This window comes from Labrus bergylta, chromosome 24, assembly GCF_963930695.1.
Source record: "Labrus bergylta chromosome 24, fLabBer1.1, whole genome shotgun sequence".
Lineage (NCBI taxonomy): Eukaryota > Metazoa > Chordata > Actinopteri > Labriformes > Labridae > Labrus > Labrus bergylta.
The window spans coordinates 13,545,432-13,555,431 of record NC_089218.1 but is presented as its reverse complement, the minus strand read 5'-3'; the positions used below and the strand labels follow the sequence as shown (position 1 = coordinate 13,555,431).

Below are 10,000 nucleotides of genomic sequence, written 5' to 3'. Positions count from 1 at the left end.
AAAACTTGAAGTAACAGTGAGCAACATCAAGGGAAAAGAAAGGCTGCTGGACGGCTTCAAAATTGGAGAGACAAGAGTTGTAGCCAGAGAACTAAACAATGACGAGCTGGTGGTGTCCTTTCTGAACCTGCCGGCCTACATCACGGATGAAGAAATCGTGTGGAAGCTGACGGGCTGGGGAGTGAACCCCACATCTCCGATTAAAAGAAGAATGTGGCCAGGGACAACAATAGCCGACGGAACAAGGTTTGTCCGGGTCCGGTTCAACGACCAGGTACAGTCGCTACCGTACTCCACAAAATTCAATACAGTGATGGGGAGCGAATTCTTCAGAGTCATTCATGACAGACAGCAAAAAGTGTGCAGGATGTGTATCCAGCCGGGACACATCCTGCGAGAGTGCCCGGAGTTCATGTGCCACAAATGTGGGGTGCAGGGACACTTTGCACGTGAGTGCAGCGCGAACCTGGCAAAATGTAAAAACTGTGGAAAAAGAGAAAATGACTGCGAGTGTGAAAATGAAAAGGAGAGCAGGAATGAGGCGGAGGAGGAGGTGTACAAGGGCGCGGCAGAAGGAGAGGAGGAGGTGACTGGAGAAAGCGAGGAGGAGACCGGAGAGGAGGAGGGCAGCGGAGGAGAAATGGAGCAGAGCGGAGAGAGCGGAGGAGAGCAGGTGGCAGAGAACGAGTTGGAGACGCCGGAGCAGGCTGGAGGAGGGGGACAACAGAAGCAGCGGAAAACGAGCAAGAAAGCGAAAAAGGGAGACAGAACGGACGGAGAACCAGGGGTAAGCATGAGCACAAAGGGGAGGGAGGTGCCTGAGAGGGTGCCGGGGCAGGCGGGAGGGAGTAAAATCAGGGCAAACAACCTGACTAAAAGCGCCAGTCCAAACGAAACGGACAGCGAAATGGATGTTAGTGAACTGGCAAGCGCGCAAAAAAGACTGAGTTTGGGGCAACGAAAGAAGTTGGCTAAAAAATTAAAAAGTAAAGACAAATAATGGCTGGAAATAACCCTGGTAAATCCGTTTGTTTTTCTTTTTTTTCCTTTTTGATAATGGCCTTAATTTTATTTTCTATCAACGCCAATGGACTACGAAGCAAGGAAAAGAGACAATCCATGCTTTCCTGGCAAAATGACATCCTGTGTGTGCAGGAGACCAGGTGGGATGATTCCCTGGTAGAAGACATTAAAAAAGACTTTGTGGGCCAAATCTTTAGCTCCAATGGTACGCCAAGGGCGAGAGGAGTGGCGGTTCTAATCAAAACGGATCGGGTAACAGGGGTTAATTTGGTGTACGGGGATAAAGAGGGGAGAGTTATAGTTATAGACTGTATGTACGAAACAAAAAAATTAAGAATTATAAATATATATGCGCCGAACGGAGAAAAAGAAAGGAAAACGTTTTTTATAAAAATAAGCAAATGGTGGGAAGGAAACTGCGTGATAATCGGCGACTTCAATGTGGCAATGACGCCAACAGACGTATCAAAAAATAATGTGTTCAAGGGGGACGTAAGCAGAGGGGCACTGAAAGACCTAATAATAACCAAGCAGTGCTTAGACATATGGAGATTGCTGCACCCATGGGAAAGGGCTTACTCTAGAAGGCAAATCGTGCTAAACAGACTGAAACAATCAAGAATAGACCTCTCCCTGGTGACATGTGAGGTGGTGAAGTGGGTAAAAAGCGCTGAGTATAAAACCAATACGTGGAGCGATCACGCAGGAATGACAATCACATTTGGAAAAGAAACTGATTCACGTAAAGGAGGGATATGGTGCTTTAATGGAAGTCTGCTAGAAGATGATGCGTTTGTGAAAAGCATGAAAAAATTCTTGAATGATGTGGGATATGAGTGGGGGGTGAATGAAGATATGAATGTGTGGTGGGATGGGGTAAAAGTCAGAATCAAAAAAAAGTGCATTAACTATAGTAAGGAGAAAAAGTGGAGAGAAAATCAAATGGAAGAGAATCTAAGAAAACAACTAAGTGAGGAAATAACATTGCTCGACAGTGCAGATAATGCTTGCGCAGAAAAATACATACACTTAAAAGAGCAGTTAAAAGCGTTCGAACTAAAAAAATGTAGGGGCGCAGCGATTAGGAGCAAAATACAATATTTGTATGAAGGGGAAAGGAGCACAGCCTTTTTCCTGGGTCTGGAGAAACAAAAGCAAATAAAAACAGAAATAAACGAATTAGTGAACGCAGCAGGGGAAAGGGTGACGGATAAAACTGAAATATTAAAAACGGTCAAAGGCTACTATGAAAGCCTGTTCACGAGACAGGAGTGTGATGGTGCGAGCGCGGACAGAGCTGTGGGTGCCTTAAAGAAGGAACTTAGCGACGAGGATAAAATATGGTGTGAAAGTGAGTTTACGGACGGAGAAATCAAAAGCGCTCTAGAGGGTTTAAACAGAAACAAAAGTCCTGGTAGCGATGGCCTAACTGCTGAATTTTATTTAGCTTTCAAAGAACAGCTAGTACCCATACTAGGCAAACTAAGTAAATATATTGAGAGAGTCAAATGCATACCGAAAAGCTTGGGGGAGGGGGTGGTTACTATTTTCTACAAAAACAAGGGGGACAATAAAAATCTGGACAACTACAGACCAATCAGTTTACTAAACACAGATTACAAAATCATAGCAAAAACAATAGCCAATAGAATCAGAGAAGTAATAGGAACTATCATAGAGCAAACACAATCATACAGCATACCAAACAGGGACATAGCAGACTCAATCATTTCAATAAAACAGACGGTCAGGGACATGGAAAGGGAGGGGGGTATATGGTTAGGGATTGATTTAAGTAAGGCATTTGACAGAGTGGATCATGGGTTCATGGGGAGGGTTTTGGAGAAGTTTGGGTTCGGGGAGAGAATGCGAGAGTGGATAAATGTGTTGTACAAAGGGGCGGAAAGTAAGATAAAATGTAACGGGGCTTTAACTGATGCATTTAAGATCACAAGATCAGTAAGACAGGGGTGTCCGATGTCAGCGCTGCTGTATAGCTTGGTGGCAGAGCCGCTGGCAGCGCTGATATCGGAAGACGGGAGCATTGAAGGAATAGGGGAGGAAAATGTTAAAATAATCCAATATGCGGATGACGTGAATATAATGGTGAAAAGAGAGGAGGATATAGAACTAATACTGAAACACGTGCAAACCTATGAAAGGGCATCGGGGGCAAAAGTAAACGAAAATAAGTCTGAAATTATGCTACTGGGAAGGGAATCAAATTACGCTAATAGGTGGGGATTTAAAACGGTGGGGGAGAGAAGAAAAGTGCTGGGAGTGAGTGTGGGGAAAAACGAGAATGAATGTGATGACGAAACATGGAAAGAGGTGGTGGGTAAAATTAAGAAAACTTTGAATTTGTGGAGGGCAAGGGGCCTATTGCTGAGAGGAAGGGTAGCCGTAACAAATGCTCTCGTGTTGTCCAAAGTGAATCATGCGCTGAGTACTTGCGCGCTCCCGGACTGGGCCTTCGCGGAGATCTCAAAGATCATTAGGGACTTTATTTGGAGAAACAAAGCAGCGAGTATAGCTCACAAAACAATAATAGGGGCTAAAGATCAGGGTGGGTTAGCTTTGATTGACTTACTGACAAAAAAAGTAGCACTAAGAGCCAAATTGATAGGCAAATTTAAGGACCAGAGCCGGAGCGTAGGTTGGAAAAATCATTTCAAACAACATCTGTGCAGTTTTGGACTCCACAACGAGGACAACCTGCACCAGATAAATAACCCGGACGCATTTAAACACTTGCCACGGTTTTTCCAGGAAGTACTCAATGCGTGGTATCAGGTTTCAGCCTGGACTGTACCGGAATGCGGAACGAGAGGGTCAGTGCTGCGGCTGCCCTTCCTCTCAAGCCCGTATTTTAAAAATGGGGAGAGGGCAATCAAGTGCGAGGCAATGGAGAAAGCGGGATACATTAGAATAGGGGATTTAGTGAACGATGAGGGGGAGTTTGATGTACAAATGGTGTTGGTGGGGTTAAAAAACAAGGGGTATGTGTGCAGAAAGGATGTGATTGAGAGAGTGTTTGAAAATGTAAAATTGTCTTTGTCGAGCGAATGGGAAAAACTAATCAAGGAGAAGGAGGGAGCGATGCGGGACGATGCGGTGGGGATCTCCCTGTGCCTAGGGGAGAAGAAGCACAACATTACTGATGTCACCACAAAAATTTGGTATAGATGCGCAATCACACATAGAATACAGAAACCCACATCTGAAGTTAAATGGACAGACACATACCCAGACATAACAAGCAACATGATATGGAAAAACATTAACATACCGCACACACCGCATGCAATATTTGACTTAGATTTCAAACTGAGGCACAGGAGGATCTTCACCTGCATCGTCCTGCATCAAATCCACAAGGAGAGGTATGAAAGAAAGTGTTGTGTATGTGAAAGTGTGGATGAGGATTTCGTGCATTTGTTTGTGACATGTGGGGAATTGGGCGTGTTTTGGGGAAAAATAAGGGAAATGTTGGGGAAATGTAGTGAGAATGAGTGTTGGAATGAAAGGGGGTGGGAATTGTCGGTGCTGTTGGGGGTGGGAACGAAACAAAAAAACCACAACGTTATGAATATGATTTTAGCCTTTGCACGCAAAGCGGTTTTTAACAGAAGGAATTTTGCATTGTACGAAAACAAGAGAATGAATGTGTGGAGAATGTTTTCGAATGAATGGAGAGCACACCTAAAATTGTTGCACGTTGCGAATGAGAGTGAGTTTGTGAGAATGTTTGTGGAAGGGGCGAAAGTGTGTGGGGTAAATGAAGAGGGCATTGTGTGGGACGTATAATTTATTTTGTTTCTGTTACGGTTTTTCGTTGGTCATGGGGAAAAATGGGTGGTTTGATTTGAGGGCCTTTTGGTTTGCAGGGGAGGTTGAGAGCTCTCAAGGGGATTTTGTTTGCTTTGGGGTTTGTTTTCGGGGGTTGCTTACTTTGAGGGAAGAACTCAAGAGAGTTTTTAAGTGTTTTGGAATCAGGGGAGGTTTTGATTTTGTTTGCTTTATTTTGTTTTCTTTGGCAAGCGCTTGCCTCTGAGGGGAGGTTTGATTTATATGGTGTATGTTTTGGTATTGTATTTCTTGTAAATGATGTGTAAATAATATAAATGTTTTTGTACTTTTGATAATAAAAGATAAAAAAAAAAAAACACGCCCGATCTCGTCAAATCTCGGAAGCTAAGCAGGGTCGGGCCTGGTTAGTACTTGGATGGGAGACCGCCTGGGAATACCAGGTGCTGTAAGCTTTTTCATTTTTTTCATCATATAGAGACATATTCACATGTCCAAAAATTCAGCCAGAATCAATAATGTGGGGGAGCATTTGCTCCCCCACATTATGGCCGAGGGCATGAGATCTTTAAAAGGCCCCTTTCTGCACACAATAATGGCTTACGGCCATACCACCCTGAACACGCCCGATCTCGGAAGCTAAGCAGGGTCGGGCCTGGTTAGTACTTGGATGGGAGACCGCCTGGGAATACCAGGTGCTGTAAGTTTTTTCATTTTTTTCATCATATGCTTTTCTTTCATCATATAGAGACATATTCACATGTCCAAAAATTCAGCCAGAATCAATAATGTGGGGGAGCATTTGCTCCCCCACATTATGGCCGAGGGCATGAGATCTTTAAAAGGCCCCTTTCTGCACACAATAATGGCTTACGGCCATACCACCCTGAACACGTCCGATCTCGGAAGCTAAGCAGGGTCGGGCCTGGTTAGTACTTGGATGGGAGACCGCCTGGGAATACCAGGTGCTGTAAGCTTTTTCATTTTTTTCATCATATAGACACATATTCACATGTCCAAAAATTCAGCCAGAATCAATAATGTGGGGGAGCATTTTCTCCCCCACATTATGGCCGAGGGCATGAGATCTTTAAAAGGCCCCTTTCTGCACACAATAATGGCTTACGGCCATACCACCCTGAACACGCCCGATCTCGTCCGATCTCGGAAGCTAAGCAGGGTCGGGCCTAGTTAGTACTTGGATGGGAGACCGCCTGGGAATACCAGGTGCTGTAAGCTTTTTCATTTTTTTCATCATATGCTTTTCTTTCATCATATAGAGACATATTCACATGTCCAAAAATTCAGCCAGAATCAATAATGTCCCCACATTATGGCCGAGGGCATGAGATCTTTAAAAGGCCCCTTTCTGCACACAATAATGGCTTACGGCCATACCACCCTGAACACGCCCGATCTCGTCCGATCTCGGAAGCTAAGCAGGGTCGGGCCTGGTTAGTACTTGGATGGGAGACCGCCTGGGAATACCAGGTGCTGTAAGCTTTTTCATTTTTTTCATCATATAGAGACATATTCACATGTCCAAAAATTCAGCCAGAATCAATAATGTGGGGGAGCATTTTCTCCCCCACATTATGGCCGAGGGCATGAGATCTTTAAAAGGCCCCTTTCTGCACACAATAATGGCTTACGGCCATACCACCCTGAACACGCCCGATCTCGTCCGATCTCGGAAGCTAAGCAGGGTCGGGCCTGGTTAGTACTTGGATGGGAGACCGCCTGGGAATACCAGGTGCTGTAAGCTTTTTCATTTTTTTCATCATATGCTTTTCTTTCATCATATAGAGACATATTCACATGTCCAAAAATTCAGCCAGAATCAATAATGTGGGGGAGCATTTGCTCCCCCACATTATGGCCGAGGGCATGAGATCTTTAAAAGGCCCCTTTCTGCACACAATAATGGCTTACGGCCATACCACCCTGAACACGCCCGATCTCGTCCGATCTCGGAAGCTAAGCAGGGTCGGGCCTGGTTAGTACTTGGATGGGAGACCGCCTGGGAATACCAGGTGCTGTAAGCTTTTTCATTTTTTTCATCATATGCTTTTCTTTCATCATATAGAGACATATTCACATGTCCAAAAATTCAGCCAGAATCAATAATGTCCCCACATTATGGCCGAGGGCATGAGATCTTTAAAAGGCCCCTTTCTGCACACAATAATGGCTTACGGCCATTCCACCCTGAACACGCCCGATCTCAGAAGCTAAGCAGGGTCGGGCCTGGTTAGTACTTGGATGGGAGACCGCCTGGGAATACCAGGTGCTGTAAGCTTTTTCATTTTTTTCATCATATGCTTTTCTTTCATCATATAGAGACATATTCACATGTCCAAAAATTCAGCCAGAATCAATAATGTGGGGGAGCATTTGCTCCCCCACATTATGGCCGAGGGCATGAGATCTTTAAAAGGCCCCTTTCTGCACACAATAATGGCTTACGGCCATACCACCCTGAACACGCCCGATCTCATCCAATCTCGGAAGCTAAGCAGGGTCGGGCCTGGTTAGTACTTGGATGGGAGATCGCCTGGGAATACCAGGTGCTGTAAGCTTTTTCATTTTTTTCATCATATGCTTTTCTTTCATCATATAGAGACATATTCACATGTCCAAAAATTCAGCCAGAATCAATAATGTGGGGGAGCATTTGCTCCCCCACATTATGGCCGAGGGCATGAGATCTTTAAAAGGCCCCTTTCTGCACACAATAATGGCTTACGGCCATACCACCCTGAACACGCCCGATCTCATCCAATCTCGGAAGCTAAGCAGGGTCGGGCCTGGTTAGTACTTGGATGGGAGATCGCCTGGGAATACCAGGTGCTGTAAGCTTTTTCATTTTTTTCATCATATGCTTTTCTTTCATCATATAGAGACATATTCACATGTCCAAAAATTCAGCCAGAATCAATAATGTGGGGGAGCATTTGCTCCCCCACATTATGGCTGAGGGCATGAGATCTTTAAAAGGCCCCTTTCTGCACACAATAATGGCTTACGGCCATACCACCCTGAACACGCCCGATCTCGTCCGATCTCGGAAGCTAAGCAGGGTCGGGCCTGGTTAGTACTTGGATGGGAGACCGCCTGGGAATACCAGGTGCTGTAAGCTTTTTCATTTTTTTCATCATATGCTTTTCTTTCATCATATAGAGACATATTCACATGTCCAAAAATTCAGCCAGAATCAATAATGTGGGGGAGCATTTGCTCCCCCACATTATGGCCGAGGGCATGAGATCTTTAAAAGGCCCCTTTCTGCACACAATAATGGCTTACGGCCATACCACCCTGAACACGCCCGATCTCATCCAATCTCGGAAGCTAAGCAGGGTCGGGCCTGGTTAGTACTTGGATGGGAGATCGCCTGGGAATACCAGGTGCTGTAAGCTTTTTCATTTTTTTCATCATATGCTTTTCTTTCATCATATAGAGACATATTCACATGTCCAAAAATTCAGCCAGAATCAATAATGTGGGGGAGCATTTGCTCCCCCACATTATGGCCGAGGGCATGAGATCTTTAAAAGGCCCCTTTCTGCACACAATAATGGCTTACGGCCATACCACCCTGAACACGCCCGATCTCATCCAATCTCGGAAGCTAAGCAGGGTCGGGCCTGGTTAGTACTTGGATGGGAGACCGCCTGGGAATACCAGGTGCTGTAAGCTTTTTCATTTTTTTCATCATATGCTTTTCTTTCATCATATAGAGACATATTCACATGTCCAAAAATTCAGCCAGAATCAATAATGTGGGGGAGCATTTGCTCCCCCACATTATGGCCGAGGGCATGAGATCTTTAAAAGGCCCCTTTCTGCACACAATAATGGCTTACGGCCATACCACCCTGAACACGCCCGATCTCGTCCAATCTCGGAAGCTAAGCAGGGTCGGGCCTGGTTAGTACTTGGATGGGAGACCGCCTGGGAATACCAGGTGCTGTAAGCTTTTTCATTTTTTTCATCATATGCTTTTCTTTCATCATATAGAGACATATTCACATGTCCAAAAATTCAGCCAGAATCAATAATGTGGGGGAGCATTTGCTCCCCCACATCATGGCCGAGGGCATGAGATCTTTAAAAGGCCCCTTTCTGCACACAATAATGGCTTACGGCCATACCACCCTGAACACGCCCGATCTCAGAAGCTAAGCAGGGTCGGGCCTGGTTAGTACTTGGATGGGAGACCGCCTGGGAATACCAGGTGCTGTAAGCTTTTTCATTTTTTCCATCATATGCTTTTCTTTCATCATATAGAGACATATTCACATGTCCAAAAATTCAGCCAGAATCAATAATGTGGGGGAGCATTTGCTCCCCCACATTATGGCCGAGGGCATGAGATCTTTAAAAGGCCCCTTTCTGCACAACATAATGGCTTACGGCCATACCACCCTGAACACGCCCGATCTCGTCAGATCTCGGAAGCTAAGCAGGGTCGGGCCTGGTTAGTACTTGGATGGGAGACCGCCTGGGAATACCAGGTGCTGTAAGCTTTTTCATTTTTTTCATCATATAGAGACATATTCACATGTCCAAAAATTCAGCCAGAATCAATAATGTGGGGGAGCATTTGCTCCCCCACATTATGGCCGAGGGCATGAGATCTTTAAAAGGCCCCTTTCTGCACACAATAACGGCTTACGGCCATACCACCCTGAACACGCCCGATCTCGTCAGATCTCGGAAGCTAAGCAGGGTCGGGCCTGGTTAGTACTTGGATGGGAGACCGCCTGGGAATACCAGGTGCTGTAAGCTTTTTCATTTTTTTCATCATATGCTTTTCTTTCATCATATAGAGACATATTCACATGTCCAAAAATTCAGCCAGAATCAATAATGTGGAGGAGCATTTGCTCCCCCACATTATGGCCGAGGGCATGAGATCTTTAAAAGGCCCCTTTCTGCACACAATAATGGCTTACGGCCATACCACCCTGAACACGCCCGATCTCGTCCGATCTCGGAAGCTAAGCAGGGTCGGGCCTGGTTAGTACTTGGATGGGAGACCGCCTGGGAATACCAGGTGCTGTAAGCTTTTTCATTTTTTTCATCATATAGAGACATATTCACATGTCCAAAAATTCAGCCAGAATCAATAATGTGGGGGAGCATTTGCTCCCCCACATTATGGCCG

General features: G+C 45.3%; 13 non-coding genes and 4 pseudogenes across 13 annotated transcripts; all 17 read left to right on the top strand.

The window, feature by feature from the left end:
* The first annotated feature begins 5,428 nt into the window (after positions 1 to 5,428).
* On the top strand, positions 5,429 to 5,537 carry LOC136178230 (5S ribosomal RNA; annotated as a pseudogene).
* Positions 5,538 to 5,698: 161 nt separating this feature from the next.
* LOC136178237 (5S ribosomal RNA) lies at positions 5,699 to 5,807 on the top strand (annotated as a pseudogene).
* A 143-nt stretch (positions 5,808 to 5,950) lies between these two features.
* On the top strand, positions 5,951 to 6,069 carry LOC136178395 (5S ribosomal RNA). Its single transcript, XR_010665827.1, has one exon. It is a non-coding gene; the product is annotated as a 5S ribosomal RNA (ribosomal RNA).
* Positions 6,070 to 6,214: 145 nt separating this feature from the next.
* LOC136178304 (5S ribosomal RNA) lies at positions 6,215 to 6,333 on the top strand. Its single transcript, XR_010665693.1, has one exon. It is a non-coding gene; the product is annotated as a 5S ribosomal RNA (ribosomal RNA).
* A 143-nt stretch (positions 6,334 to 6,476) lies between these two features.
* On the top strand, positions 6,477 to 6,595 carry LOC136178303 (5S ribosomal RNA). The gene has a single exon (XR_010665692.1). It is a non-coding gene; the product is annotated as a 5S ribosomal RNA (ribosomal RNA).
* A 161-nt stretch (positions 6,596 to 6,756) lies between these two features.
* On the top strand, positions 6,757 to 6,875 carry LOC114917608 (5S ribosomal RNA). The gene has a single exon (XR_003806296.2). It is a non-coding gene; the product is annotated as a 5S ribosomal RNA (ribosomal RNA).
* Positions 6,876 to 7,020: 145 nt separating this feature from the next.
* Positions 7,021 to 7,129, top strand: LOC136178258 (5S ribosomal RNA; annotated as a pseudogene).
* Positions 7,130 to 7,290: 161 nt separating this feature from the next.
* Positions 7,291 to 7,409, top strand: LOC136178211 (5S ribosomal RNA). Its single transcript, XR_010665608.1, has one exon. It is a non-coding gene; the product is annotated as a 5S ribosomal RNA (ribosomal RNA).
* Positions 7,410 to 7,570: 161 nt separating this feature from the next.
* LOC136178210 (5S ribosomal RNA) lies at positions 7,571 to 7,689 on the top strand. Its single transcript, XR_010665607.1, has one exon. It is a non-coding gene; the product is annotated as a 5S ribosomal RNA (ribosomal RNA).
* A 161-nt stretch (positions 7,690 to 7,850) lies between these two features.
* LOC136178302 (5S ribosomal RNA) lies at positions 7,851 to 7,969 on the top strand. The gene has a single exon (XR_010665691.1). It is a non-coding gene; the product is annotated as a 5S ribosomal RNA (ribosomal RNA).
* Positions 7,970 to 8,130: 161 nt separating this feature from the next.
* LOC114917610 (5S ribosomal RNA) lies at positions 8,131 to 8,249 on the top strand. Its single transcript, XR_003806298.2, has one exon. It is a non-coding gene; the product is annotated as a 5S ribosomal RNA (ribosomal RNA).
* Positions 8,250 to 8,410: 161 nt separating this feature from the next.
* On the top strand, positions 8,411 to 8,529 carry LOC136178392 (5S ribosomal RNA). Its single transcript, XR_010665824.1, has one exon. It is a non-coding gene; the product is annotated as a 5S ribosomal RNA (ribosomal RNA).
* Positions 8,530 to 8,690: 161 nt separating this feature from the next.
* On the top strand, positions 8,691 to 8,809 carry LOC136178410 (5S ribosomal RNA). Its single transcript, XR_010665849.1, has one exon. It is a non-coding gene; the product is annotated as a 5S ribosomal RNA (ribosomal RNA).
* Positions 8,810 to 8,970: 161 nt separating this feature from the next.
* LOC114918018 (5S ribosomal RNA) lies at positions 8,971 to 9,079 on the top strand (annotated as a pseudogene).
* A 161-nt stretch (positions 9,080 to 9,240) lies between these two features.
* LOC136178354 (5S ribosomal RNA) lies at positions 9,241 to 9,359 on the top strand. The gene has a single exon (XR_010665764.1). It is a non-coding gene; the product is annotated as a 5S ribosomal RNA (ribosomal RNA).
* Positions 9,360 to 9,502: 143 nt separating this feature from the next.
* On the top strand, positions 9,503 to 9,621 carry LOC136178353 (5S ribosomal RNA). Its single transcript, XR_010665763.1, has one exon. It is a non-coding gene; the product is annotated as a 5S ribosomal RNA (ribosomal RNA).
* Positions 9,622 to 9,782: 161 nt separating this feature from the next.
* LOC114917630 (5S ribosomal RNA) lies at positions 9,783 to 9,901 on the top strand. Its single transcript, XR_010665690.1, has one exon. It is a non-coding gene; the product is annotated as a 5S ribosomal RNA (ribosomal RNA).
* The last annotated feature ends 99 nt before the right edge of the window (positions 9,902 to 10,000 follow it).